The sequence below is a fragment of the Calonectris borealis genome, chromosome 19 (assembly GCF_964195595.1).
Source record: "Calonectris borealis chromosome 19, bCalBor7.hap1.2, whole genome shotgun sequence".
Taxonomy (NCBI): Eukaryota; Metazoa; Chordata; class Aves; order Procellariiformes; family Procellariidae; genus Calonectris; species Calonectris borealis.
In genome coordinates, this window is record NC_134330.1 from 8000961 (window position 1) to 8007338 (window position 6378).

Below are 6378 nucleotides of genomic sequence, written 5' to 3' on the forward strand. Positions count from 1 at the left end.
AGGAAATGAGCTGTAGGATCTGCTCACGCAGCAGGCTTTGCTTTAAAATGAATAGATGCCGTTATCAGAAAATGGTATAAAAGCCATAGAGAAGCAGAGGAATAGCCCGGTTGGTTTAATATGATAATATCTCGTTCTGATTATCTGTATTTCATTTCTTGATAAGACATCTCCTCCCTCCCCATGCTCAGGCTGTGACAGTTTTGTCTGTTTGATAAATGCAAGGTTATTGACAAAATGGTGCAATATGGGCAAACAGAGCTGCACCCACGGCAGACTGCGACATTCCTAGATCAGCATTCACTTTTCATCAGCCAGGGAGGACACCCCAGCTCCTCGCAAAGGTTCAGACCTGACTAAGAAGACAAACATAAAGAACAGTTTTCCCCTTTAAAGCACCCCCTCCCTCCCTCCACCCAGTCTAGCCTCTCTGCAATATGACAAATGCAGAATCTTCTGGAATGACTTGATCCTGCCTCCCACGATTGCTTTGTTTGCAAGATCAGATCAGAGATATGGTTTTTTTTCCCTTCTTATATTGTCAAAATGTCAGTATTGAAGGGGAGCGTTCAGTGTCACAAATCAGATCAGCCTGCTATATGCAGAGTCTTTATTTTAAGAGCGTGAAATGAATACAACATGACTCAATTCATAAATCTCCAACCAAGTGCAGTAAAAATAAGAGCTGTGGCAGCGAAAGGGCTCCCGATCTTTGGGGTCATAAGCACACACCAGCCTCGCCGACCGCACGCAGGAAGGGATGCACAGGAGCAATGGGGGGTTATTTCGGCAGCGAGGAGAGGTGTGCACGCAAACCCCCCCCCAGCATGGTTCCCCGCAGCCTCGCCCCATGGGGCTTGGCAGTCCCCCCCGAGCCGGCATGACCTCCCCAGGGAGCACCGCACCCCAGGGCTGGCTCCTCTGCCCCCTGCGCTGGGGCAGGGCGGGAAGCAGCGGTGGGGATGGGGGCACGGCGGAGGATGCATGGGGCAGGGTGGGGGGCCTGGTGTGGGGGGAAAGAAGGGATGGGGCAGGGAGGTGATGCGTGGGGCAGGGTGGGGGCTCTAAGGCAGGGGAGAGGGGGCGTGGGGCAGATTGAGGGGCAGCAGGGCAGAGGAGAGGGTATGGGGGGGGCAGCAGGGCAGGGGAGGCAATGCGTGGGAGCTCTAGGGCAGGGGAGAGGATGCATGGGGTAGGGTGGGGGGCTCTAGGGCAGAGGAGGGGGATGCGTGGGGCTAGGTGGGAGCTCCAGAACAGGGGAGAGGATGAGTGGGGGGCTCTAGGGCGGGGGATAGGGATCAGGAGAGAGCAGGGAGTCCCTAGGCGGGAAAAGGTGAAGGAAGCGGCACCCGGCGGGGGGTGCTGGGGGCAGCACAAGGACCGGAGCCGCACGGAGGGTCGGTAAGCGGGCGGTAAGGGCGAGGGGCCGGGGCCCGCACAGCCCCGCGGCGCGGCCCCCCCCCCAGCCCAGCCCGGCCCCGGCCGAGCCCACCACCCACCGAGGGGGGCAGCACGGGAAGGGCGAGGGGAGCGCGGACCCGCACCCCCGGGCCCGGCGGGGTGGGGTGAGGGGGGGAGGCGGGGAGGGAAGGACGACGGACACGGGACGGGACTCACGTTCTTCATGGCGGCCGCCATGTCGTCGTATCGCTCGGCTTGCTCGGCCAGCCGGGCCTTCTGCACCAGCTGCTCGCGGTCCACCATCTTCGCGGGGCCGGGGGAAGGGCAAGGAGGCTGCGGGCTCCGGGAGGAGGAGGAAGAGGAGGAGGAGGATGAGGAGGAAGGGCGGCGGCGGGAGGAGGGCGAGCGGGCGGGCGGCGGCTCCTGGCGCTGCTGCGGCTGAGGCGACGGCTGCACCCGGTGCTGTGCGCGCGCCGCGGGCCACCACAACCCCCCTGCGCCCGCCCCGCCCCGCCCCGCCCCGCCGCCCGCCACCCCCGCGCGGGGCACGACGGGAGATGGAGTCCTCGGGGGGGTGCGGCGGGAACCGCCGCACCCCCCCGAGGACTCCATCTCCCGTCGTGCCCCGCGCGGAAGCGCCACACCGCCCCCGGCCCCGCCCCCGGCCTCGCGGCCTCGCTCTGCCCCGCCGGGGTCCCGCCCCGCCCCGCCCGCGGGGTCCCGCCGGCTGCCCGTGCTGATTCACCGGGAGCGGCCCGCGGGGCGGGGGGACGGGGCTCCCCTCCGGGGGTAGGCCTCGCTCGGCGGGGAGGCCGCTGCCTGCACCCGTGTGGGACGCAGGGCCGCTGCTTGATCCACGGGGACCACGCACGGCCCGGGCCCACACATAGCCCGGACCCACTCACGACCCAGACCCACTCACGGCCCAGGCCCACTCACAGTACGGACTCACCCGCAAACCAGGCCCACTCACGGCCCAGGCCCACCCACAACCCAGGCCCACTCACAGCCCAGGCCCACTCACAGCCCAGGCCCACTCGCAGCCTGGACCCACTCACAGCCCAGGCCCACTCTTGATCTAGGCCCACTCACTCACAACCCAGACCCACGTGCAGCCTGGACCCACTCACAACTCAGACCTACTCGCTACCTGGACCCACTCACACCCCAGGCCCACTCACACCCCAGGCCCACTCACAGCCAGGTCCCACTCACAACCCAGGCCCTCTCACAGCCCAGGCCCACTCACACCCCAGGCCCACTCACAGCCAGGTCCCACTCACACCCCAGACCCGCTCACAGCCCAGGCCCACTCACACCCCAGGCCCACTCACAACCCAGACCCACTCACACCCCAGACCCACTCACAACCCAGGCCCACTCACACCCCAGACCTGCTCACAACCCAGGCCCGCTCACAACCCAGACCTACTCACACCCCAGACCCACACACACCCCGGGCCTGCTCACACCCCAGACCCGCTCACAACCCAGACCCACTCACACCCCAGACCCGCTCACAGCCCAGACCCACTCACACCCCAGACCCACTCACACCCTGGGCCCACTCACACCCCAGACCCACTCACAGCCCAGACCCACTCACACCCCGGGCCTGCTCACACCCCAGACCCACTCACAACCCAGGCCCACTCACACCCCAGACCCACTCACAGCCCAGGCCGCCATCAGCCCTGTCCAACGCCGGGGCCTGCAGCACCTCCCGGGCAGCTCGGGGCCGCCCCGGTGCTGGGGGGCTGCCCCGGGGCAGATGCTGCGCGGGGCCCACGGAGGGCCGTGGGGTCCCTGACACCGTCGTGGGGCTGGGCCAGGCTGCGGTGACACAGCTTGGGGCAAACAACTGCCCTTTCCCATGCCGCGGGACGGGGTCCTTCCAGCCCAGCGGAGGAGAGCCGCCCCACCGAAGAGGGACGCTGGATCGTTTACGAGTGGCCAGCGTGGGAGCGCGGTGCGCTCGCTCGTCGATAAGACGTGAAAGAAAAGCGCTCGGACCTCGCAGAGCTGCTGCTGCGCCTTAGGAACTCCATCAGGAGCCATAAGAGATCCCGTTTTCCTAAAAAGCCTATGGATAAAGCGATGCTGAGAGGACGCTGCAGCGCTGCGGGAAAGGAAAGGGGTCTAATGAACGGAGCCGCGCTGATCCCGACGGAAGCGCTTTATCCCCGGTCGGAGGGAGCCGGGCGGTGCTGACGCTCGGCTCCGCGTGGGTGAACGCCGTCCTCCCCCTCGCACGCCAGGTGTGTCCCAGTGCATGCACTACGCGTCCCCAGCCCTTCCCGCCACCGCTGTCCCCGCGTGGGCGCTTTGGGAGGTGTGAGGACGATCTCGGAGGACACAGCCGTCCCACTTGACGATCCCCACGCCCTGTGGTTTTCTTCTGAAACACCACAGGAAACCTCGGTGGCACCGGGACGTGCCGGTTTCCGCAGGGCAATAGTGGCCACCCCTGTTAATGCCTGTGGGCCATGGTCTCACCCGAGTGAGTGGGGACAAATTGGTTTGGAAATGCTGATAGAGCTTTATGATGGCGAGCAACGCCATTTTGGGGTGAGATCTCCATCTTTCTTGTGGTTTTAGCACTGCTTTACAAATAACAGAGAATTCTATTGAATGGATTTGTTTTACACAAAATAATTCTTTGTTTACAGTTTCCGAGAGCAGAAGAAATCACGCCTTCTGATAAAATAAAACTAGAAATACACCCAGATCCTCTCTATTTCTTCCATAAAATAAAACGCTGTCTCCTTGCTCGCGTCCCCAGTCTCACACCCCGCAGCACACGTGGTTCTGGTGTGAGAACAGCCTTTGTGCCCGGCTTCTGTTTACCACCACGGCGATCCCAAGGAAAGCGCCCATAAGACAAGGGCAGTTTATTCCTCTTTTCTGATAATGGCGCATTCATGAGACCCCCCCTGCAGTGCTGCATCCAGCTCGGGGGTCCTCAGCACGAGAAGGATGTGGACCTGTTGGAGCGGGTCCAGAGGAGGCCACGAAGATGATCAGGAGATGGAACGGCTCTGCTGTGAGGAAAGGCTGAGAGAGTTGGGGTTGTTCAGCCTGGGGAAGAGAAGGCTTTGGGGAGACCTTATTGCGGCCTTTCAGTACTTAACGGGGGCTTATAAGAAAGATGGGGAGAGACTTTTTAGCAGGGCCTGTTGTGACAGGACAAGGGGAATGGTTTTAAACTAAAAGAGGGGAGATTTAGACTAGATACAAGGAAGAAATTTTTTAAAATGAGGGTGGTGAGACACTGGAGCAGGTTGCCCAGAGAGGTGGTAGATGCCCCATCCCTGGGAACATTCCAGGTCAGGTTGGACGGGGCTCTGAGCAACCTGATCGAGTTGAAGGTGTCCCTGCCCACGGGACTAGATGAGCTTTAAAGGTCCCTTCCAACCCAAACTATTCCATGATTCTATGATTCAATAATTCTTCTGAGGAGGCTTGCCACCATTTCTGGAGAGCTCAGCAGGCGTTTTTGCGCCAGCTTTGGGGAGAGAATTTGAGTAAAAAAGTGCAAAATGCAGAAGAATGTCCAAGTACATCGTGGGTCCCGAACTGGTTTTTCAGCTATTGCTACCATTTCTTATCAATAGTCTGGAGAATTGCCATGGGGCATCGCCCAAGCCAAGCAGGACTATCAGATCTTGGGTATGGACCAGAGTGGAGCTGCCTGCTCTTCCCAGACACCTTTCGAATGATGCTCCTACATTTGGGTTGGATGTATGGTTTCTCTAACTCGGAAAAAATAATATTAGCCCTTGGGTACAACTTCTGTATTCTCATGGACTGTATTGAACACAAGCCTGGACCAGCGTTTGTGTACCCGGAAGCTCATCTGGTTTCTCCAAATACATCAACTGGCCTAATAAAAACTATTGCCTCTCCATACAAACCTTATGACCCTTACCTAATAATTTACATAAATACGGCAGGTTCTCAGCGAGTCCAAATCACCGCAGCTCTGCTGATTTACAGTGACCGCGTATTTGCCCCAGACCGAACAAATACTGATTTATTCCTGTCAAAGCATCATAGCAATAAATCCATTTCACAGCACAGATGATTTCCTTCCCCATCACAGGTCAGAACATGATATTCATAATGCCGTAAATTCTTCAGAATAGCGATCTGGCCGTAATATTTATCTGCAGTGTATCCAGCCCCCTTTTTGGGCTTCGATGCATAAATCAGCACCCCTCGCACCACTTAATTCTTCTGTTTTACAGACTGGGAAGCGGTGGAATGAAGGTTAGGTGGTGAATGGCCAGAGTTAGAAGCTTCTAGTGGGCAGCCCAGGCAGCTGGAGGTGTCATCTGGCTGCCTGTCACTAAATGCCCTTCTCCCACCTCTGCCTGGTACCTATAGACACCCCTCAGCAAGAGCCCAGACGGCTGCCAGGTTGGAAAATCACAAAGACCCAAAGGATGCGGGTCTGTTCTGCAGATGTCCCAGAAAAACCTAATAACCCTAATTCCGCCTACGGTATTAAAAATACTCCGGCGCGTTCAAATGTGCCACTTTGTTAATTCCTGCGGCCTGGAAGACGAGTCCTTCTCTTCACATTTTCTTGCCTTCCCCGTGCTGTCAATGCCTCGTGACACCGCAAGGGAAGGCGGTGAATTCTCTTTGACTTGGAGGTTCGCTTGGGTCAGCTACTGACTGCTCCGAAAACGGATCCAGAAATCCTCACCCCTCGCTTGCTGCGGAGGTCGTGCACCCCTTCCCTCTGTGTTTGCTTGCTTGGAGCGAGGAGGATGCCCGGGGAGGGGGATGCATGGCAAGGGGGATGCCCGGGGAGGGGGTTGCATGGCGCAGGTGCCCCAGCCTGTCCCCACACCGAGGGCAAGGCTGGTGGCCGTTGGTACGCAGCCATGCCTGCAACACCTTGCAGCCGCAGCAAGCAGTGACCCGCTGCTTGGGGTCCTGCGTGTCTTCAGCCAGCGGGTGGCAAAGTCG